This window comes from Eulemur rufifrons, chromosome 4 (assembly GCF_041146395.1).
Source record: "Eulemur rufifrons isolate Redbay chromosome 4, OSU_ERuf_1, whole genome shotgun sequence".
Lineage (NCBI taxonomy): Eukaryota > Metazoa > Chordata > Mammalia > Primates > Lemuridae > Eulemur > Eulemur rufifrons.
The window spans coordinates 22503110-22528933 of NC_090986.1; the positions used below are offsets into that span (position 1 = coordinate 22503110).

Genomic DNA, 25824 nt, shown 5'->3' on the forward strand with positions numbered 1-25824 from the left:
ATCCAGCACATGTGCTATGTTCTGAATGTTTGTGTTTACCCCAAATTCATATGTTGAAACCTAATCACCAGTGTGATGGCATTAGGAGGTGGAGCCGCTGGAAGGTAATTTAGGTCATAAAGTAGGGCCCTCATGAACGGGAATAGTGCCCTTAGAAAAGAGGCCCCAGAGAGCTGCCTTGCCCCTTTCATCTCATGAGGACACAGTTAGAAGGTGCCATCTATGAACCAGGAAATGGGCCCTCACCAGATATGGAGACTACAGGCACCTTGATCTTAAACTTCCCAGCCTTTGGAATGGTGAGAAATAAATTTCTGTTATTTATAAGCTACCCAGTCCATAGCAATTCTTATAGTATCCCAAAGGGACTAAGAAAACCTGTGACAGAGATGGAAAATGCAGGTCAGGCCTAACTAACACCCTAGTAAAGACAGCTAGCTCTGTAAGGACCACAGGTTTGAGAAAAATCAGAAGATGAAAACCATAGGAGACAAGGTTACTGTAATAAAAAAACAGTAACCCAAAATTATATTAGGGTGGGAAGAGGGGAATATAAACTATTGATTCTCAAGCTTAGTTTAAATTAGGGTCTTCAGGGATTTGTTGAAGATTAGGAAGTCTCCTCAAAAGAAAAACATACCCTCAGACCCTTGGCCAAACAGAGGTTGAGAAGGGAGGAAATGGAACAAATCAGCCCTTACTTTAGCCACAGTAGCAAGGGATGCTAGTGAAAGACATCAGGCTGAGTTAGCAAAGCCAGCCTTTGAAGGAGCACCTCTCGAGTTCCATAGACATAGCTACCATGGCCATTTCTACTTCCTGTTTGGGGGATCTTAGAAGGACGAAAAGGATGAAAAGGAAGGGACAGTGTGGCCTCAGGTATGGAAGAGCCTTGTTAGTGTCCAGTGTAGTCACTGGGAGAAAAATGGGTGGGAGCCACTGATTTCCTCTAATTTTGCCAGTTAGTAGGGTGATTATAACATTTGGGATTTAAAGAGAACCCTTTTGAGAAGTGTCACCAGTAATAATTATGGTGGAAGAACAGGTATAAAAAGACTAGACTAAATCTTCTAATTCCAATGCTTGCTTGATATAATGTTCCACCAGTGTTACTGGACGTTTCAAATACATATTTCTAATTAATACATGGTTTTAAATTATGTTTTTCCATTTTACACAGCAGGTTTAAATCTAAAAGTATTTGATTGTTTTCAAAAATTCATCCTCAAAATGTTAAGGCTTGGCACTGTGAAATGTTTTAAAAATGTGCCACAGTGTAAGACAGAATTACAAAAGAGAACTTCCAGCAAGGCTTTGAATACTGCAATACTCTGGAATAAAGGTGTACACATCTTGCCACCTTGCAAAGTGATGAATTAAAAGACAACAGCTTTTGTATGGATGTCTAACTTGTAGAAAATTCTCTATAAAATAGATCACAACAATTCATATATTATCTAAAAGTACAAATTTGCATTCTAAATATGTATGGGAGCTAGTCATGCCAAATCTCAAAAAAGCTTAAGGAACTGGGTTATAAAGACAAAAAGCTCTATCCGTATTTTGCTTGAAGTACTCTATGGATATAGTTGACCTCTCTATCCTGGAGAACAGAAAGGAAAACTGGACAAAATAAAACTTCACTTACTGTCTGATATAAATAGCCTATCTTGCGTAAATACAAAGAAGGCTCTAAAAGCTCTGAATAATTTTACCCAAGTCAAGATTCCAGTAACCAGATGGAAAAAACTGGAGAGAATGTTTTACTGTACAAACCCATATTACTTAAGAGACAAGATATACCTGACTAGCTCAGAATCAATAACGCCATATAGAAACTCCTCTATGCATGAACTTTCTACTTAAAAATTCTCATGGATACAATCTACCCAGATGCCCAAACAAAAGCCTATCAATTGATTACTGCCAACAGTTGATATGAATGGCTGTGTATTGTCTCTTTGGAGTTATAAATAAATGAACTGGTAAAGAGGCTTTCAGAATTAAATTGTTAGGATATAAATAAACTTTTGTGAAGCTACTTATTACCCAGAATCATTTGTACCCTTTTATTTCTCCAAATCAGCACTCAGCATTCCTGACAAATCATTCAGTATTCCGAACAAAGCATTCAGTACTCCTGACAAAGAAATTAGCCTACGTACAAGGGTTAATTCTATATCTTTATATTAGAATTATATAGGGCTCCATATATATGGGACATATTTCATTCTTTTACTATTAAAATATTTCCAATACTGTATAATTGAAATTCAAGTCTTTGACCAGTTCTCAAATACTAATTGAATGCATATTTTAAATATTTAAGGTATAGATGATCCTTGTTAGGAATAGAGATATAATAAGTAGCAAATAAAAATACAAAAAAAAAAAAAGAAGACACTTTAATATCTTTGATTATTAGCTCTGTATCCACCTACTACGGTAGAAATAGCAGGCCCGTTAACTGTCTTTTATGTGGGGAATTCACATTTTGGGGTGGGGAACCTGCAGCTTGGCCCGACATGTGGCCTTCTGGATCCTTCAGTGCAGCCTTTTGCCTGAATCCAAATTTTGAGATTTGGATGAGGTCGACGGGCCACACTTGCAGATCTGAAGGGCCACATGTGGCCTTCAGGCTGCAGGTTCTCCATCTACCCCAGCCTGAGGCAGAACTGACAAAGTAAATATTTCACAAGACTCAAACCTAGAGCTGTGCTAAGCCATTTTTGAGTAGACATCAACTACCTGAAAAATAAGATAAGGATTTGGGCTTAGAGAAGGATGGGGCCCTGCCAATATCCACCTGTCCCACATCCATGTAGAACGGCCTCAACAGCTGGGTTCCCCACAAGAGGAGAGCTTGGAGGCATGTGGCCACCTGGGTGATGGCATTGCCTGGTGATCCGGGATCACCGCCTGGTCACTGTTTCTCATCTATACTTTGGAATCAGAGAGATCTGAATTCAAAACCTAGATTTTCCACTTATTACTCCTGTGAACTTGAATACATTACTTAGCTTCTCTTTTAGCCCGTTTATCCATCCATGTAATGGAGATAATATCATGCTCTTCATGTCATTGCTATAGGGATTTAACAGGGTAATGTACATGAAGTAACTGCCATGTAACAGGCAAAACTGTGACTCACAACTCCGACCGTCTTTCGTATTGATTTCAGAAAAGGTCTGGTAAATAAATCCCAAGATTGGCATTGTAATGCTTTTCAGTTTTGCATCTTCCCTATAACTACTTCACACCTAAAATATTAAAACAGTAATTGCTTTATAAGTCATATTAGGAGTCATAAATTTTCTAAGAACAGAGCATGAATTCAATCTATCATTTACTGTAACCATGAACATTAAAAAATATAGATAAGCCAAGTTTTAAAAAACTCTCTTTTTAAAAATCTATTTATTAATAGTACCTGGTTTTCAGTCTGTTTCGTTAAGATGGGGGACCCCACAAATTACTCTTCCTTGAAAGTCATTCAAATATAAATGAATAAAATATATTTTACTAACACTCATTTCCAACTGCAATGTTAAGAACACTTGGATAAGGGATACATTCCCTTCTACATTATTTCATTATTATCTAGCCATTGTTAGCCAACATTATTTTTTAAGTCCATCAGAATCACCAACTCCTATAAAATGTGATACTCTCATAAATAGGGGGCCTATTTTAGACAGACAAAAATCAGTATTCTCTAAATATACACACATGAATTGTAAAACAAATAATGACAACTAAATTACATTGAAGACATATGCTCATAAATTGTTTTAAAAAGTAATATTTTGGGGGAAATAGGCCTGAGTCATGAAAATATTGCAGTTATATGCAGGAAGCATAATAGAATATGGATAATTGATAACAAGAAAAACACAAAAATATTCTTAAAAGTCTAACTTTTTGTAAGATTCACTGGGCTGTGTTTAAACTCTGTGATTTTATAAGATTAGGAGAGACAAACACCTAAAATGTGAAAACATAATGATATCAATAAGCCAAATTAGTAGTCAGGAGTGTATCAAGAACTATTCATGAATTCAAGGTTTTTGGCACAATAACAAAAACTTATCTCAGAAATTTGCTTTAGAAATCAGTTTTCCTAGTCCTGTATAAGTAAACCATCAAGCCACTCTTATTACCTGCTGAAAGGGGTTTAACCCTGAACAAAAGCTTAAGGTCTTTTGGACACAGTTCCCAATCTACTTGTAATTTCTAAGTCAGTTTAATTAAATAAACTGATTGTATTCTCATTTGTGCATATTTAGAGAAAGAAGAGTTACATGTACATACATTTTATTATTTTTACAGAATTCATTATATTATCATACTAAATAATTTCTAAAAATAAAAAATATTACACACATATTAAAACATCCCATGGACCATGTGTTAAGATAATAGCATCCCTAAAATGCAGAAAAATCCCATTATTTTGATATCTTGCTGTGTTTCACTGAATCATCAGCATTAATCATAGATGACATATTCCTAATGCATTAGTACTGTCCTTCATGGTGTGAAAACATCTACCAAGGAAATAGCTTTTTCTTTGTTGAAAAAAAGTCCATAGTTCTGATAACGAAATCTGAAAATATGCATTTTTCATCTTTATCTCTGGCTCTTTTTGCAGCTGCAAATGACATCTTGTAAAATGCTATGCATAGATTTTTGAAGAGTCATTATTATTCAGTTGACAATAAAAATTACTCAAAATATATGCTGAATAAACAGAAGGACTTTGATGCAGCTTAAACGTTTAAAAGTAGAATAAAATGATCCATCAGTTTCCCATTGTCATAAAAATTTGTCAAAATAGCTACTTATTAGGCTCTGCCATTTTGACCATTCCTACTAATTCTGCAAGGGTTCAGAAGACACCCAACTGCTATCTATATTCGAGATTTACACTCATGATTCTTAATGACTGATCTATGCACAAAGACAGAAGAAAATCCAATTTCAAGGTTAGGAAATTAATTTTGCCTGGAGGAAAAAAAAACCTTAAATCCAATTTTATATTTAAGGCTTCTTGTTTGTTGTTTTAATGCCAATTTGACTAGGATTTAAGGTCTATTATAAGATTAATTAGCCACTATTACCCAGGGAAAGTACAATTATCATTAGACATTGTTCATATTTTCTAGCTTTCCATGAAGATATTTTCCAGTAGTTTACAAGTTTTGCAACTTGTGTTTCTGGGGAAAAAAATGAAATGCTGTTTGGTTTTCTGCTAGTCCATTCCACTTCTTGGCAACACCTACTGCAGAGCTATGAGGTAATAATTGTTCAATAACTTTCTCTTTTATTGAATCTACAGCAATCTTACACTGGAATTGCTAATGTCTTTCTGTGAACGTTCTAAGTCAGTACATCTCAAGCTGTACTCCCATGGAACACTGGTGTTAGGAGCCCCAAAGAAAAAGATGCTCTGGCTCCAATAAGAAAGGGAAACAATGAATTGAAATATGTTAAATGGGGCCCATTTTTTTACTGTTTTTATTGCTGTATTTCACGAACTTTTAAAATGAGACTCGGAAAATATTTTTATAAGGAAAGGCCTAGCTCACAGCTCAGAAGCAAGTAGCATCTTTGAGATACTTTCAGAAAACACACTGCATATCCATCTTCATACCACAAAATCTCCATTGAATGTCTAATAGACATGTCAAAATCTTGTCTAAAACTGAACCCTTGATATTCTCCCTCCAAACTCCATCCATGTTTAAACCTTCCCCATTTCACTAGATGCTAATACCATCTTTTCAGTTTTTCAGGCCAACAATCTTATTGACACTCTTTTCTGTCTCTCTATTTCTCTCTCTCTCTCTCTGCCCACTTCAATGGCTCTCATCTTAGTTCAAGCCATGATCTCCTCTGGCTTAGATTATTGTCTAAGTCCCCTAACTACTTGCCCTGATTCTACCTTGTCTTCTACAGTCTAATCTCCTCATAGTATCTTCTCGTTTTGAAACATAATTCAGATCAAATAACTCTTCTATTAAAATAATCCTTCAATGCTTCCCTACTCCATTCAAGGTAAAAATGCCACATTCTTACCATGCCTGCTACTATGCCCTCCTCTCTTATCAGGACTCCTCTCCCAGCTCCATCCCCAGTACACTGGTCGAGAGACACTGGAAGAGCGAGACTCTTCCACAAGCACACTATGTTGCTCCTTCCTCCACCGTCTGCCTCTGCGTGGGACTCTCTTTCCTCACATATCTGTGTCTCTCGCTCCCTTAGTCCTTTAGGTCTCTGTTCAAGAATCACCTTTTCAGAGGCCATTCCTGACCCCTATAGGTTGAAAGGTTTTGTTTCATCATTCTGTTTCCCTCTTTTATTCTTAAATTATTTTCACAGCAACTTTTAGCACTTTTACACATTTGTTTCCATTTCTCTCTATTAGCTCCATGAGAGCAGACTTTCATCTGCTTTTGTTTTCCACGTTATCCTCGGTACCTAGAGCAGTGCTTTCCCTGTAGGTGTTCAACAAAGATTTGCTGAATTAACCAATGCGAACAGAATATTTAATATATTTTTTCTAAGAAGTCTCTAAATCTGTTTTTATTAGCATTTATAAGGCAAATTCACAGTATGTTACCTGAATCATTGGTTAAATGTTCATCTTCCTCCACTACTGCATAAGGTCACAAGCACAGGAGTGTATTTTATCATGTTCTTGGATATATTGCCAGTATCTACAACTAATTATGGCTCGTTTGTTAGATGTTGAGTGAATAGCTGTGATATATTTTCATTCTCACTCTAGAACCATAAATGAAATGCACAGAAAATCAATTATTTCTTGCATAAGAATTACTAAGTAAGTCTCTTATAGACACTTAAATTTAAATGGGAAAATACAACTATTTAGATTTAAGAAGGTGAGAAGGCTCCTGAGTTATTAGCAAAGACAGTCGAGTCAGGGTCTTAGATAGTTGAGGCAGAAATGGGAGCAAATGGTGATCAAATCAGCAGAAGTTAGTCCTGGTGTTAATGAATCAAATATGAGGAAAGTGCAGTTGCTAAGACTATGACAACCACAGCCAGAGAGATATAAGTAGAAGTCAACCAGTGGGAGTGCAAGTTAATGGCTGATCAGTCAACATAGCTCAGAAAGAATGAAGAAAGGATAACTGGCCAGCACCATGGGCAGTGCCAAAGGAAGCAACATTTTCTGGTAAGTTCAACTCAAGACAAATAAATGTTTTTACCCTCAGAGAGACGATTTGTATCCAATGAGTTAAATCCCTGAGGTAAAACATTATTGTTTTTAAGAATCTGGATGTATCACATGACATCTGACTCCCCAGTGCCAGGCAAAGCCTGAATTTTCACTGATATCTCAAGAAATGCCTCTCAGATAACTCTTACCGGTCTTGCTCTTAGCTTCAATCTTACTGGCACTACAGTGATTTAAAAAGAATCTTTGGTAATTGTTTACTTTGCTTAAGATATACTTTTTCAAGAGAACTGCATATGTCTGAGAGAATTAATTGGCTTTAAAATAATCAAGTAATTTATTGTCCTCTCTGTTTGGGATATAGTGTTATTTGTAAATTTTACTTCATTAAATGTATAAAACATTAAAATTTTAATTTATCATTATAAGCTCCAATTCACAAATAAATTTACCAAGTGGATTTTTATATCTTTCATCTTTATTTACTACATGCAAAACAATTATCCATGAGTTTTCATTTTTCTGAAAGATTATAGAGAATTCTATGTTGATTTTAAGGAAGGGTGATGTACATTTGGTTTTCTATATTATAACATGTTTTCTTCTACTTTGTAAATACTGTACTATTCTTAGTTAATCTCACAGTTACTATTTCCTAAATCCATTAGACAGGGATAATTAACTGATTGATAAAAGTCTATGGCTACTCTTTTAATAAATACCTACAACTATTATACACCATAATAACTAAAAATTTTAAACAATGAATACAGAAAAAAAGGAGACAAAAGATAAATAAGTAAATAAAGCTTTCATGGACCACACCACATCACCACTAGGCATGCATATGTTTGTTTGTATATATAAATATATAATTGTTGGTTTAAAGCTTACAAATACAATTAGGTTTATATATTCAGTAAATTTATTGATCAATAAATATGTTTTAGTCTTAAACTGCTCGGTAAACAGAGAAGCCAGGTTTATGATTTTCCCCATAATAACATTTAAAAGGCTTTAACTAAGTTCTCTAGTATGGCATCTCCTGGAGGAGTTAATTAGATGTCTCACTGCACCTATTGTTTTTAATCCTTTTGGATGTCATCCTGAAGTTATTTCACTGAGAACTTCTAATTAGCAATTCTTGCCAAGTTCTCTGTATTACTCATTCCAAACACAAGCCAGACTTATTGTAAGATTAATAAATTACCCCTAGGAGAGCTCTATCTCACAGTTTCTTCCAAATAGTTCTGTCAACTTTTTATTTGAGATTAACTTTTCAAAATCACATGAGCTGTGTTGCTCACAAAATGAGTTAAAGTTCAGAACACAGACAAGAAACACAAATTAAATCTATGTTCACAATTCACAAATGGTGGTCTCACTCAGAGTAGGGCTGGCATATATAAGGGCTGTAACTCCCTGCCTCAAACATGGTAGCCATAGTTCATCAGTTACTAACCTCTTTTGGCCTCACAATCTTTCAGACAGGACCACAGGCAGCCACTAAAAATGTATTGGATTGGTTCTCACACAAGGTGAATTCTATTTGCTATCCCTGAACTAGAAACTCTACTCAGGGCTTAGTGGTATAGGATTATGTGGTTAAGAAAAGGCACAATTTTTGACAATTTTAAATAATGTAGCATGGGTGTTTATCAAAATTGTCTTACATGTTCACTCAATTTTTTGATCTAATTAAATGTCCAGGTCTATCTATACTGACAGTTCTCTTCACTGACCACCTCAAAGTTATTTGGCTTTAAGGAATGATTGTCCTTTAGGGGTTATATGACCATGAGGCCAAAGGATGACCATCTTTGGTACTACATTAGTGTGGGTCTCTGGGGTGAACCATGCACAGAAAGGCCTGAGCAGGAGCCTGGCTGTGCATAGGCTTCTGGGAATTCTAACTTAGACAACTTGAGTTGTAGAAGTAGGAGAGGAATAACATCATAGATTAACTACAAATAATATTACAACCAGAGAAAATGGTTAAAATCAATCCCAGCTTGTTAGGAGCCATGTGATATTATTTTTATTATTCTTGGAGTCTCAGTTTTTCACATGTAGCATTAGGATAATAAAACACATTCCACAATGTTGTTATGGTAGCCAAGAAAGGTAACTTAAGTAAAATTAGCAGAGCACAATTGAATCTGAATTTAAATGAAAAGAAACAATACTAAGGTATTTTTATTAACACTCATATACTTCTTTAACCCTGCAATTGCAAAATATTTGTTTTGCATCTTTCACAGAAAATTAATTTCTCAGTGTTAATCATATATTCAATATATACTTCAAAATATAACTATCAAGACATAATTCATATACTATAAAATTCACTCATGTAAAGGGTACAATTCAATGATTTGTTAGCATATTGACAGAACTGTGTAATAATCACCACCAAATATATAATATACTCTTGAATTTCTTATGCAGTATCACCAAAGGCTGTCCCTTCCATAAGGAAACAATATGACAAAATCATATTGTAAAACTTCCATAATTGAAATGGCAATGATGTTTTTCAAGAAGTTTGAGTTTAGTTGGATTGTTTCTAGATTAAGGAGCCTGCAGGGGCACAATAACCAATTGAAATGTGTAACCCTTGATTGCTTCCTGGATCAAAAACAGAAAAGCTTTCCAGTCTGACATGTAAAGAGCTTTGAAGTTCTCACTCCCATCCCCATAACAAGAAAATGCTGAACAAACTGAAAATGGACAACACTTCTTAGATCCACGAAAGAATTGAGATCATAGGGCCAACTGCCTCCCCTAAAACTGCAGAGATGGGTGGGTACAGAGAATCACAGCTTTCTGGAGCAAAAGCCCAGCACCAGAGTCCTACAGGTGGAGCCAGTACCAGTAGGAACACTTAAACTGTAATTACCGAAGACTCAGTGTGGACTAGTTTGAGAGTTTAAAAATCTGAGATCATAAAAGAGTGTTGAATTTTGTCAAATGCTTTTTCTGCATCTAATGAGAGTATCATATGGTTTTTGGTTTTGCTTCTATTTATGTGGTGAATTACATTTATAGATTTACGTATGTTGAACCACCCCTGCATCTCTGGGATGAAGCCCACTTGGTCGTGGTGGATTATTTTTTTGATAAGTACTTGGATTCGATTTGCTAGTATTTTATTGAAAATTTTTGCATCTATATTCATGAGAGAAATTGGTCTGTAGTTCTCTATTTTTGTTGCGTCCTTTCCTGGTTTTGGTATCAATGTTATATTGGCTTGGTAGAACGTGTTGGGGAGAATTCCATCCTTCTCAATATTGGAGAATAGTTTATGTAGGATGGACACCAGTTCTTCTTTGTATGTATGGTAAAATTCAGGTGTGAATCCATCTGGACCAGGGCTTTTCTTTTTGGGAAGGTTTTTTATTGCTGTTTCGATTTCAGTTCTTGATATTGGTCTGTTCAGGTACTCTATTTCTTCCTGGTTGAGCCTGGGAAGACTATGTGTTTCTAAAAATTTGTCCATTTCCTCCACATTCTCCAGTTTGTGTGCATAAAGATTTTTGTAGAATTCATAGATGATATCTTGTATCTCTGTAGCATCGGTTGTGATTTCTCCTTTCATGTTCCTAATGGAGGTTATTAGAGATTTTACTTTTGTGCTCTTGGTTAGTTTAGCCAGAGGTGTGTCTATTTTGTTTATCTTTTCAAAGAACCAACTTTTTGTTTTATTAATTTCCCTTATAGGCGTAGATGGAACCTACCTAAAAATGATACGAGCCATATATGACAGACCCACAGCCAACATCATTCTGGATGGGGAAAAATTGAAAGCACTCCCACTTAGAACTGGAACCAGACAGGGCTGCCCACTGTCCCCATTACTTTTCAACATAGTATTGGAAGTCCTTGCGAGAGCTATCAGGCAAGAGAGCAAAATCAAGGGAGTCCAAATAGGGAAGGAAGAGATCAAACTCTCACTTTTTGCTGATGATATGATGCTATATCTGGAAAACCCCCAGGATTCAACCATGAGACTCCTGGAATTGATTAACGAATATAGCAAAGTCTCTGGCTACAAAATTAATATACACAAATCAGAGGCATTTATATATGCCAATAACAGTCAATCAGAAAACCAAATTAAAGACTCAATACCCTTCAAAATAGCAACAAAGAAAATAAAATATCTAGGTATATACCTAACTAAAGAGGTAAAGGACCTCTATAAGGAAAACTATGAAACACTGAGAAAAGAAATAGCAGAACTTGCAAATAGATGGAAAAATATACCATGCTCGTGGATCGGAAGAATCAACATTGTTAAAATGTCTATACTACCCAAAGTGATCTACAGATTCAATGCAATCCCTATTAAATTACCAACATCATTCTTCACAGATGTAGAGAAAATAATTATACACTTTGTATGGAACCAGAGAAGACCCCGTATAGCAAAAGCAATTTTAAGCAACAAAAACAAAATGGGAGGTATTAATTTGCCAGACCTCAAACTATACTACAAGGCCGTGGTTCTTAAAACAGCCTGGTACTGGCACAAGTACAGGGACACAGACCAGTGGAACACAACAGAAAATCCAAATATAGAACCATCCTCATATAGTCACCTAATTTTTGACAAAGCAGGAAAGAATATACTCTGGGGACAAGAATCCCTATTCAATAAATGGTGCTGGGAGAATTGGTTAGCCACTTGTAGAAGACTGAAACAGGACCCACAGCTTTCACCTCTCACAAAAATCAAATCACGGTGGATAACAGACTTAAACCTTAGGCGTGATACAATCAGAATTCTAGAAGAAAATGTAGGAAAGACTCTTACAGACATTGGCCTAGGCAAAGAATTTATGAAGAAGACCCCCAAGGCAATCACAGCAGCAACAAAAATTAATGAATGGGACATGATTAAATTAAAAAGCTTCTGCACAGCCAAAGAAACAGTCCAGAGAATAAACAGACCACCTACAGAATGGGAAAAAATTTTTGCATACTACACATCAGATAAAGGATTGATAACAAGAATCTATTTAGAACTCAGAAAAATCAGCAAGGAAAAATCAAGTAACCCTATCAAAAAGTGGGCAAATGACATGAATAGAAACTTCTCGAAAGAAGATATAAGAATGGCTAACAAACATATGAAAAAATGCTCAACATCCCTAATCATCAGAGAAATGCAAATCAAAACCACAATGAGATATCACTTAACCCCAGTGAGAATGGCCTTTATCAAAAAAACCCAAAACAACACATGTTGGCGTGGATGCGGAGAGACAGGAACACTCATACACTGCTGGTGGGACTGCAAACTAGTGCAACCCCTGTGGAAAGCATTATGGAGGTATCTTAAACAGATTCAAGTAGACCTGCCATTTGACCCAGCAATCCCATTACTGGGCATATACCCAAAGGAAAAAAGGTCATTCTTTAACAAAGACACATGTACCCGAATGTTTATAGCAGCACAATTCACAATAGCAAAGATGTGGAAGCAACCCAAATGCCCATCAATACATGATTGGATTAGTAAGCTGTGGTATATGTATACCATGGAATATTACTCAGCTATAAGGAATGATGAAGATACGACATCTCTATGGTTCTCCTGGAGAGAATTGGAACCCATTATATTAAGTGAAGTATCCCAAGAATGGAAAAACAAGCATCACATGTACTCACCAGAAAATTGGTTTCCCTGATCATCACCTAAATACACATCTGGGAACGACACCAATTGGATGTCAGACTGAGGTGGGGGGCGGGGGAGGGGATGGGGGTATGCCTACACAATGAGTGCATTGCGCACCGTTTGGGGAGTGGTAACACTTGAAGGTGCTGACTCGGGAAGGGGGGGGTGGGGAAGGGAGGGATATATACCTACATGATGGGTGCAATGCGCATGACCTGGGGAACAGACACGTCTGGAGCTCTGGCTTGGGGGGAAAGGCGGAACAGGAGCAACGTATGTAACCTGAAATTCTGTATCCCCCATAACAAGATGAAATAAAAAAAATAAATAAATAAATAAAATAAAAAAAAAAATCTGAGAAAGGAAGCTAGTCTTAGGGAGGAGGACCACACTTTCCTGAATTTTACCTCCTGGAGCTTCACCACGTTCTCAGAGAAAAATCCCCTTGTGCTGTAGGCAGGGAGAAGGAAAAAGTAACCACTTTGAAACATGTGCAGAGTTTTCTGTGCTCTTTAGCAATGCAATCTATTTTACTAGAGCCTAACTGATTTGGCATAATCCATGTGGAAGAAGGCAAATACCTAATGTTAGACTTTTCTTTTCTTCCTAGACAGCTGAGAGTACCTGTCAAGGTCACAGGCCAGGTGTACAAGTTCACTGAACCCTGACCCTAAGTGAAAACTACAGAGTGCTTCTCCTCTCCCCAGTCTTGCCACCATATATAAACAGGGCTTCTATATAAAAACAGAGGATTACAGCTGAAGGAACTGCAAGCCACAGAGGAGACTCTTGGGAAACTCAGAGAAAACTGGGGAGGCAAAAATAAGGACAGTTGAGGAAATTGTAGACTCTGGTACCATAGCTAGAGCAACAGGAAACACAGTTTAACTCCGGCTAGATAACATAAAACTTCACATTGAAGAGCTATCTACTTCAGTTCCTTTAACCCGATACACCATGTCTGTGCTTTCAACAAAAGCTTGCAAATCATGCTAAATGACATAAATTCCCAAATCAAAACAAACAAACAAACAAACAAACAAAACTCAACTCAGATATGACAGAGAATTTGGAATTATCAGACTAGGAATTTAAAACAATTATGACCACTATGTTAAGGTATCTCATATAAAAGTGGACAGGTATGTAAAAGCACATGGGAAATGAGAGAAGAGAGATGGAGACTCTAAAAAGAATTAAAAGAAAATCTAGAAATAATAATTTTTTTAAAAAAGAAACTGAAACAGAAATGAAGACTGCCTTTGATGGGCTGGTTAGAAAACTTGACATGGTCAAAGAAAGAATCATTGAGCCTGAAAATAAGTCAATAGAAATTTCCCAAACTAAAAAGCAGAAAGAAAAATATGATAAAAAAAAATAAAATAAAATATCCAAGAACTGTGGGACAATTATAAAAGGTGTAATATACACATTTTTAGAATACCAAAATGAGAAGAAAGGAACAGAAGAAATACTTCAAGTAATATTAGCTGAGAATTCCTCAAAATTAATGATGAATGCCAAACTACAGACTCAGGAATCTCAGAGAACACAAAGCAGGATAAATTTCAAAATATCTATACTTTGGCAAATAATATTCAAACTGCAGAAAATGAAAGACAAAGAGAAAATCTTAAAGGAAGCCAGAGAAGGACAAACCTATGCATAGAGAAATTATGACAAGAATTTTATCAGACATCTCTTCAGAAACCATGCAAGCAAATAAGAGAGTAGAGTAAAATATTTAAAGGTCAGAAGAAAAAAAATAACTACTAACCTAGAATTCTGTATCCTGCAAAATTATCCTTCAAAAATTAAGGAGAAATAAATACCCTTAGAGAAACCAAACTTGAGGGAATTTGTTGCCAGTGGACCTGCATTGCAAAACATGTTAAATAAAGGTCTTACGAGAGAAGGAAAACAATATCCATGAGAAACTTGGATTCAAAGGGAAAAAGGAAGAGCATTAGAGAAGAAATACGTGAAAAGTAAAATATATTTTTAAAGTTTTCTGTACTTTAACTGATCTAACAGATAATATATCAAAATATTTTTAGCAACAAATATATGGGGTGTTCGTAGCTTAAGAGTTCATGAAATGCATGGCATCAGTGTGCTAAGGGGTGGGAGGGACAGCCTGGGAATATGCTAATGTATTTGCATTGCACGTGAAGTGGCACCGTGTTATTTGAAAGTGGATTTACATTCATTGTAAATGTATATTTCAAACTCCTGGACAATCACTAAATTTTTTGTAAAAAGAAGTAGAAGTAATAATCCCAGAGAAAAGAAAATGAGATCATATAGAATGCATATAAATGGCAGAAAAAATAATGGTGGAGGGGGGAGAAGCAGCAAAGAAATCTATGAAAAATATTTTTTGAAGAGTTGGGAAAATATGACTATGGACTGGATGTTAGAAGCGATTAAGGAATTCTTTCTTTCATTTCTTACATATGATAATGGTTACCTGGGAATAAGACTTTATTTCAAGAATATGCATGGTGGAAGTTTTTAGGAATGGAATACCACGATGTCTGAAACTTACTCTAAATGATTTACCATGTATGTGTGTATGTGTGCATATGTATGTTTATGTACAAAGAAGAGAAAAAGTAAATAGAACAAAAATTCCAACAAATGTTGATTAGATGCTCGCTACATGGCATTTAGTGTATGGTTCTATCAACTTTCTCATATGTTAAAAAATGATAAAATAAAATGTTGGAAAATGAATGAATGGACTAATTAATGCAAATATCATGATAAAAATTCGTATTTTAACTTTTAAGGTGTCCTCTGAAGATTCACAAGGCAGAAGACTTATTGCCAATGAGGCTGATGCTATCTTTTCTTTAAATTTACAAATAATGAGATCTTTTGTGTGTCACACTGCTGCTTAAGTTTACTATAATTGCCAGAATGCCATCATAAGTTAGTTTTGGCCTCAAGAGACTACCAAATCATCAGCTACGATGGTCATAGCTGGTCACTTAAACCCATAAATCACAAGTTGTGCAATTTTTATTTTACTTCCTAAGCAATATACTATAATTGTGTCATGAGAAGTAATCTGAAGTTTATAGGAACTTCAGGAAATAAAGTAAGTAGCATGTGAAGTTAAAAATCAGCTAATAAACACGTTTTGCTAAATTTACAATTATATCTCATGCTATTCCTTATTGAAAAAACAAGACTCTTAAGTCAATTTCCTAGTTATTTGAAATATGCCTGGCATTCAATAGTATATTCTCAACATGATTAAATGATCTCTTATAGTACTGCCATAAATTGTGTTATGTAATTAGGCATTACACATTAATATATGGCTAATAAAACTGGAAGGGCATTATAAACACTTATTTTTCTCCTTTAAATCCTTTGTACTGATAACCACAAGATAAAAAGTAATTATAGCAATATGAATAGAACATCTTGTTAAAGTAAGGATCATAATGTCTTTTATCAACTGTTGTGTTAAATGGTCATAAAAATATCTGAAGAGCAGTAATGTTCTAAAAATTCATCGAGAGCCTGATTTAGCTTTTTTGCTTTTGCATTGTCCTTTGAAAGAATTACATTTGCATGTGTGTGTTTTGTATGTTTGCTACTCAATATAAGATGGATAGATGAGGAATTTCTCTAAACAGCATGGCTCTAAACCAAAAAGGATCATGATTTCAGAGAAAAAAAAAGATCTCAGTTACAACAAATTCAAAAACATGAATGTAGTGTGGTTCAGAGCAAAGAAAACAATTGTTTTCCGTCTTTGGTGGAACAGAGGTGTGGCAGTGAGTCAAATAATCTGCTTAAGGAAGAGCTAACTCGTGAGTTTATTTTATAAGACCATGCCAACCTCCAATACTTAATTAAATTCAATTTAACAAGTACATAGTGGTATCACATTGTCTTAACAATTGGACTGATATAAAAATGACTAAAACCAATATTGGACTCTGAAACAGATCAGAATCTAATGGGGGTTACAGTTAACATGTAACTGTAATACAAGACGAAGTACTAATAAAAGTAAAACTCATTTGCTGCAGTAGAATACGGAAGGGCACCCCTCAGGGAATCCTGCATGGAAAAGCTAGTGTTTGAGTTGGGCCCAGAAGTGTGAAAAGGACCTTGAAAACTGCTTTAGGCAGGACAGCTTTTGGGGGGTTTTGAATTGGCATAAATTATAGGGTATATGGGAAATGAGCTTGAAAAAGAGATTTGGGGAAGATCACAGAGGACCTTGAGAGTTGGATCATACTTGTGCCTTGTGTCAATGGAGAAACTTTCTGATAAGGGTAGGTACTAGTGCCTGTGTTTTTGGAATCATGGGTAGAAAAATAGGTAATTGTTTTTGTTTTTGTTTTTTTTTTTTTGACAGAGTCTCACTCTGTTGCCCAGGCTAGAGTGCCGTGGCATCAGCCTAGCTCACAGCAACCTCAAACTCCTGGGCTCAAGTGATCCTTTTGCCTCAGCCTCCCGAGTAGCTGGGACTAAAGGCATGTGCCACCATGCCCAGCTAATTTTTTCTGTATATTTTTAGTTGTCTAGCTAATTTCTCTCTTTTTTAGTAGAGACGGGGTCTTGCTTTTGCTCAGGCTGGTCTCAAACTCCTGAGCTCAAACGATCCTCCCGCCTCGGCCTCCTAGAGTGCCAGGATTACAGGCGTGAGCCACCGTGCCCGGCCAAAAAATAGGTAATTGTGAGACGAGTCAGGGAGATGAGTTAGGGGCTATTAGAGTGATTCAGGTGAGGAACAATGGGGAAGAGAAGAGAGGAAGCAGACATGGAAACATTTAGGAGATATAATTAGCAAACTCTGATTAGACTGGGGGGGTGGATAAAGAAAAAGATGAGATCAAAGATAAATCTGGTTTCTGGCGTGGTTGAAATCTTGCCTCTGAAATGGAACATAGAAAGGACCAGATCTGGAAATAAAGCACTGAGCTTTAGGAATCCGTGTGATAGCTGCCTCACACGGCTAGTTTGCAAGTAGGTTAGGAATTGGTGGTCAACAAATAAAAGGCAGTCCTGATACTCCAAGTGATCTTCTCTTAGGTTTCCATTGCTCTTTTTTCCAAACTCATGAGTGACAAAAGGGAGTTAGTTTACAAAATTACTGTTGCATGGAACAGTTTTATTCCATCCCCCAAGCATAGAGAGGGAGCAACACAAACCAGCAGAACCCACCAGCACCCTAATTAGAAAACAAATTCATGAAGGATATTTTCTGAAGCCTGGAAGATTCCTGCCTCAGGACATTTGCACTTGTGGTTCCTTGTGCCGAGGGCACTACCTGGTATCTGCATGGCTCATCCCCAGCTCCATTTAAATGAGCTGATGAGAAGGGCTTCTGCAGCTTGCTGAACTTCCAGTGCTGCCTCACCCGGTACTTGGCTAGTTTTCTATTACTCAGCTTCACAGCAGTTTCTAGCAGTTCTTGCCACTAGTCCTGACACAATAGACTACTCGACATGTATGCATTTAATCTGTGTTTATTGTCTGTCTCCTCCCAGGGGGAAAAAAAAAATTGTTCTATGAGAGCAGGGCCTTTGTTTTACTCACAGTTGTACCTTTGGCTTCTAGAACAGTGCCCACTAGATAGTGAATCCTAAATAAAAATTGAGTGAATTGATGATGCTTATATATTAGACTTGGAACTATCAGACATCCTGGTTTCAAGAGTTTTCAAGCTGATTTGTTACTACGTGGGTAACTCTCAATAATAAGGCAACTATGTCCTTTCTTATTTACTAAATTTAAATCAAATTATTAATACTAGAATCATGGAGACAGCTGATCTTACAGTTTCTTGACATTATAGTAATGGCCCTTAAACCCGAACATGCATCAGAACCACTTGTTAAAGCACATTGCTGGACCCCAGGACTAGAGGTTTTGATTTAGTAGATCTAGGATGGGTCCAAAACTTTGCTTCTAACAAGCTCCCAAGTGATACTGATGCTGCTGGTCAGGAGCCTGCAGTTTGAGAACCGCTGCATCACCACCTATAGCATAACCACAGCATAAGCATGAGAGAGGTCTACAGAGTTAGGGAGTTTAAATGTTTCCATGTTTTGGTGATGGAAGAGCAGGCCCCAAAGGGACTCCTCTGTCCACCGGGCTTGCTGTTTTCTAGCCTATTTTTTTTTTAGTTTCTTTTCTTATCTTTATTTAAAAACTTTTAAAAATAAATTATATTGTGCATATATAAGGTATACAACGTGATGTTATAGGACACCTATAGATAGAAAAACAATTACTATAGTGAAGTACATTAATATACCCATCATCTCACATAGTTACTCCTTTTTGTATGTGTAGCAGGAGCTGCTAAAATCTATTCGTTTAGCAAAAATCCTGACTATAACCTACTTTAAAAATACCTGGACCTCTTTTGATTTGCTAATTGGGTTAAAAAATGGCACTTCATTTCAGTCAGTTTCATCACACTTCTCAAAAAGCTACATTCACATTTAAAGAACATTGAAGCAGTCATAGGAAACAAAAAAAGATATCCTTAGAAGGAGAATGCACCACCGTATGACTTCTGGTTACTCTCAAGACAATGTGAGGACAACATTAAAGAATGTTGGAACATTTTTTGGTACAATTATGCAGTATAAGGTCCTGGGAATTTCCTCTTTAATGTTACCTCTAGGGCCCTTTTTGACATATGACCTAATACCATGCAGATTTTAATGATTAAAGCCAAATATAAATAGAGGGATTGTATTATTTATTAGTATCATACGAAGAAGAACACTTTTGGGGGAGGATGGGGTGCTATTACACTGGGTTAATAGCTATCATAAAGGACTATTGAAGGGGGTATGGTCATCCTAGATATGTTAGAAAATCATATTAGATTAAAATCGGATCTTAACAGTTCATTCATTGCTTATTGATTGGCCTTTGTTTTATCATTCTGAAGAATCTCTGAAATTTATTTGCAGCTGCTATGCAAGACCTTCAGAAAGTCTTCCCCTCCACCTTCCCACACTGAAAATCTTCATATACGCACATAGGTTGGAGGCCCCCATTCGGTGTATGTATATGACCACAGCGCAATAGGAAGAACTTTGTAGGTGGCAAAAATGTAGTTTACAGCCCAGTTCAGCCATGTGGCTTTGAATCTCTCTGCACATTTGCTCCCCTGTGGGTAAGTGATGATCACTAATAGCTACGCACATCAACAGCACAAAGCACCTGGAATGCTCTATGGTCTGTGCTTGTTAAATTCTCACTTCTTTTTCTTTTCCAAAATGTCTATAAGGTAAAAAGTTAATCCTACTATTCTAGGAGGTTCATATAATTTACTAACTCCAAGAAGTGATTTCAACTATGCTTCTCAGAATCTCTGAGTGAACAAACAGGGCTGGGAGTGGGGAGAGGTAGATTGGGGCACAAGTTGGAAAGTAATCAATGGGGAAACCTCAACTTTGTTATCTAAGTAGTCAAGTATTCATTTTATAATTTGACATTTTATTAAAGAATAATGTGCATTTTTAGATATTTGTCAAAGGTGATATAGGTTTATAAGAATCAGTGGCAGAAACCAACTATATAAACGAGTTGAATTTCTGGATAAAATTCGAAGAAAATGGAGAAAATCTAGCAATGTGTAGAGAGTGGTTTAGAGACCGGAGGGCCATAGTGTGGTAGGCAGGTCACCCACAATGTCGCTGAACACAAGCTGATTCTGCTTCTCACGCTTCTTTACTTCATTCTCCTTCAACACACAGAGTCTTCAAAAGCTCTGAACTATTTTGCAATGTGGCTCTTCTTGCTGGAAGCATCTGCCTGCTGCAGATGGGGGGAGGGCTTGGGAGAAGAGCAGAATCCATGAGCAGTGCTCTGGAAATGGGGCGATCTTTATTCTCATTTTAGGAGCTTTGCCCTGAGTCCCATATTTCTGGACTTCCATCAGAATCTAATGCCACACAGTTAACTATTCCTCACACATTATCCCCAGTCACTTAGAATTTTAAAATGTCAGAGCTGAAAGGACCTGGGAGTCCTAATCCAAAGTCCTAATTTTATAGATAAAAAGAGACCCAGAGATGTGAAGTAATATATCCAGTCGGATAGATGATAAGTGAAGTGCCAGGCCCTTCTCTTTCGACTATTGAAGCTATTCTGCTGTTAGGGGACCGTGCTGTCCCTCCTCCGCCCCTGCCACTAAGGACCAGCCCAAAGCGGGTTTCCCCAGAGGTCACTCAAATGCTTCCTTGGATTTCTTAAAAGTCACTCTTACCCTAGACATTCAACAATAGGGGGCTTGCTAGATAAATTATGTAAAACCTATAGCATAGCATATCTATAAAAAAATCATGCTCTAGAATATTTCACGACATGTGAAAATGCTTATGATATATTGTTTAAAAGGTAGGGTACAAAAGGTAATTACATTATGATGCAAATATTTATAAATGTGACGAGGGTGTACACAAGGACCTACACCAAAATATTAACTCTAGGTGTGGATATTGCAGGTAAATATAATGTCTTATTTGTAGTTTCTTTGATTTCCATATGTTCTTCAAACATGTATTATTTTTCGAAAACCAGCTGGATTGCAAGTAAATATTTCTGCACGTAAATATTCTGAGCTGGCTTTTTCTAATCTGCTGCTCTTTGCTTTTTCCCTTTTCCCCTTGCTCTTCTGTCCCCCTAGATTTTTATCCCTGACTCCTGCTAAAACTGTGCGTCTAAGTGCAAGTGCTCATGCTATTCTCGGCTTTCCCGCTCACGACACCTCTGATCCTAGAGGGGCCCAGTGCTCTGTTATAGACTCTTACAATCCGGCTGTGCTTAAATGTCCTGTGATCAACCAAAACTGTGAGTGAGAGGCTAGGGCTGGAGATGAGGCCCAGAAAACTATTTACTTAAGAATAATAGCAAAAGCCAAGAGAACAAAAGCCACGGCTGAAGGGCTAGAAAAAAGTTCAAGGCTGGAGTCTAGGGAGAGAGCCAGCATTTGGGGTTGGGATGAAGAAAAATGTAACAAAGAGAGAAAACAGCAAAAAGCGATATCATGGAAACTGAGAAGAAAGATCTAGAGTATTAAATGCTGCGTATTTATACCTAGTAGCAGAATCAGGACAATAGAAGAATGCGTTGAAAAAATTTAAAAGGACTCCTAGCAAAAATATTGTTTTGATCCTTTAAGAACTCAGAAGAGCAATTCCAGGAAAAGAACACACTAAAAAAATTTTGACATGTTGTCTTTTCTGATTAGAAATAAGAAAGATCATCCTAAGCATAGTACCTGGTTTCAGAGGAGGGATGAAGTCCAGGGAAGAAACTTTTGAGTGATGTGTGCTCACCAAGAAAGCCCCATGACAGAAAACCCAGTGAGCATGAGGCTCAAAGAGACATTTGGATCACATACGTGATGTATATACTGAATCGCGTGATTCTACTGTCAGCTACTCATTGTAAGAGCATTCTTAAGGGGATAGAAGACTGTTCCCAGGTTCTCTTTCTAAGGATCTATTGGAGGGTTCTAGTATTGTTGAAAGTATTGTTAGCATGACAGTACTGACCTGTCACAATTTCTCATAAACCATGACTTCCTTCTAGTCTTTGTACCACGTGAGAACACAGTGAGTCCTTTTTCCTTTTCTATTTGTGCCTCTCCTCCCTTTTATACCTGTTATATCTTTCCCTGACAATAAAAGTATGATTAATTATGCAAGTTAGTCAAAGTATTTTTTTCCTATTAAGGCTGACATTTTTTAAAGAAATTAGAGTTTTAAAAAACTCAGTAATATATTATTAAAGATAGATTTTTTCACTTGTAATCATACTTTAATGATACTGTAAAACATGCATGCAAAGATTACCCCTTAGCTGATATTATTACAAATCTCTAAGTTCCAGAGAAAGTACCTGGAGCAAAGGTCAGCTAAAGATGGCTTTTTATTAATGTATTACAACCACTGCAATAATCACACTGATATTCACCAAGTGTTCCCTGTGTTCAGGCACAGTTTTAAATGCTTTCCACACATTGACTCATAATTCTCAAACCACTCTATGAGGTAGATGCTATTAATATCTTCATTTGTAAAAACTGAGGGAAGGAAGTTTAAATAACTTCTCAGGGTCACAGAGATGCCCCTGGTGCTGTATATAAGAGAAGACCCAATTTCTCTGTAAAGACCTTTTTCCCCCCTCATTCACTATGTATTTATCAGGTGTCCACCATATGTCAATCAGACACTGTACCTGGTTCTGGAGGGCAGTAAAAAATAAAACAGACATGAACTCTGCCCTCAAAGAGCTCATAGTCTACTATCACAGTGCCTCCCAGTACTTTCACATCTGGTCATCCAGAAAATACAATATTTGTACTGGAGTAAAGAGAAGAGACTCTGTGATCCACTGCTACCCTACACTGTGCCGAGTGTCCCTGAGGCTAAGGGAACTGAATGATCTACATGTGCACTGCCCATTCTGAGAACATGGGTATATACCATTCCCATAAGGATAACTCTGGAGTTGAGAATGCAGAGAAATATATTAATATATACTATTCACATTACACTGCATGGTAATATTTGCAGGGACATAAGTCCCATGCTAGGGACATCAGCAGGGATTATAGAGCAACTTAAAAGAAAAGTCTAATTTAGTCTAGGATAGGTCAGGAATGATTCCTAAGGAAATAACATCTAACTTAAAAACCAATGGATGAGTTCACCAAGTGAATAAAGAAGAAAGGGAAGAGTGCTCCAAGAAAACTAGAAAAAAAGGAGAACAATAAGATTAATTTTGAGGGGTGTGTGCTGTGGCTTGCACGCCCTCATCTGGGTGGCAGAAAGGGACCACGGACCCTGCAGCTGGGTCCCATGTGTTGCCTCTTCAGACTGGGGCTGGCTGATGCAGAAGGTGTTGCAGTTTACACTCAGCTATTTGGACAACCCAACTCCACGGTTAGGAATGGTTTATTCCAAACCCAGTAAGGTATAAAATGTAAAATCTGTTGGATGCCAACTGTGTGCATACCCAAAGAGCCAAAAAGGTGAAGTCAAACATGCACAAAACCATAATGTGACTCTAGCATGCTGATCCTGTTGCCAAAGAAGAAGGGCTTTCACTTAGTTTGTAACCTCAAGGTTCCCACAGTGGCTTTAAAAGCATAGTAAAATGTGGGCTCATTTCACAGTCAATTTCCAATAATATTTACCAAAATCTAGCTGTAGAGTGCTGGATCCATGATCATATGAATCTGGAAGGCAAGCCAGTTATTTTCCTTTGGAGAAATTCTGCCTCTGTTGTAATTGGTAGACCTCAGAATCCTTGGCAGGAATGTAACCTGAATCTGATGGAAAAAAACAGTATAAAACTGGCTGGGAGAAGTGGAGGAGGAACAGTCTACCATGCTGTGGATAATATCAAGTTGACTTCCTTTCCAACCCAAAACAAGTCTGATAGGATGGAAAACCTGGAATTAGTTGTGAGAGCTCTGAATGCTGTCCAACCCAAGTGGGATGTGCAGGCTACCAAAAGATGTGGCCTTTCACTGGATGGAGAGTTGAAAATCTCAGGAACAGCTTCTAAGATCGGCCAGAGTACTGCTCATCGCTTTATTGCACTTTATTACCTAGTACTGATGGGACCTTCTCGTCCTCTTTGCTGAGGAGCCCTTCCCGAGGGATTAGGGGCAGTATCACTGCCAGAACACCTTCCTTAGTACAAAGTCTTTTGTAAAAGGATCCCACTCCGACCTGAGAAGTACTGATGAATGCTATTGCTGCAGGGTATGCTGCTATCACCAAACTGACAATCACATTAACCTAACAAACCCAACAGAGGAGACACTGTTTCCTGGAATAAACAGCAAAGCCAAAGAACGACAAACTTGGAAGTAGATATATGGCAAAACTCCAAAGTTTCATGTAAACACTTCCTTTTAATGTATTATAAGTCACACTTGGAAATTAAAGTATTCATAGACATAAAGAATGCAAAATTGAAATCTATAATATTGAAGCACTCTATCATTGGTTGGCACTGAAATGTATAATGTATTAAATTCAAGTTTTATTGGCAGTAAGTTTTGCCCAATTGAAACTACTGCGCTAACAAATATATTACTTAGAACGTATCCACAAGACCATGCATTGCAGATTAAATGGAATATTCCCTGTGAAAAAATTAAGGGAGTCATGTGAGTCCATGTAAATTTCTTAATACTAACAGTTTCAATGAGAAAATTAAAAATTTTAAATTTAAAAAACAAAAAAGATTCACCGTGAGGGACTGGAATACATGTGATGATGGCTGGATTATGGATGTGTGTGCTTGTGTGCCTGAAGGCGGAGGGCAGGGGTGAGCTCAGTCGGGAACCACGTGCCTATTTCTGTGAAAACACAATGTTACGCTGAGGACATTCATGTTTCGAGACTAGAGGCCACAGGTAAGCTTAGTCTCTTACATCAAAGATATCATAACAAAGTACGAGTTTTGTTTTGTTTTTGCAAAGGGTTAGCTTTCTTTTTTTAATGTGGGCATGGGAGCAATTTACATAGGAAATGCACACAATGCTAACAAATACCTGCAGGAACAACAGATGCCCTTTCCTTTGCCAGCTTTGCTCTGCTTTCAAAAATGGCAACCTCTAGCTGGGACTAATGGATTTTTAAAATGCTTCTAATGCCCACATATGGAAACAAAATAAATAGATATTACACTTAACAAGGAAACTGCATTCACCATCCAGTCAGTGACCAAATGGAGAAAAGCTTTTCAACTCACTGTCTGGTGCTTTTTTGTTTTCCCAAACGTCCCCTCTGCTTTCTCTTAGCTCTTCCCAGAGAGTGAACTGTGTGTTATCCTCACTGGCAGAGAGCTGCCAAGTTGACTAAAGTGCAGTGGAGTCCCAGGTTTTATCGGGGAACTTATAGCCCACGCTTCTGCGTTGACTAGC

At 37.1% G+C, this 25824-nt stretch overlaps 1 protein-coding gene and 1 pseudogene across 4 annotated transcripts in view; one reads left to right on the top strand and one right to left on the bottom strand.

Moving 5' to 3' along the window:
• Positions 1-25824, bottom strand: part of FGF14 (fibroblast growth factor 14) — a 644239-nt gene that overhangs the window by 247459 nt on the left and 370956 nt on the right. The gene's annotated exons all lie outside the window — the stretch shown is intronic.
• Positions 23957-25069, top strand: LOC138382863 (lipoyl amidotransferase LIPT1, mitochondrial-like; annotated as a pseudogene).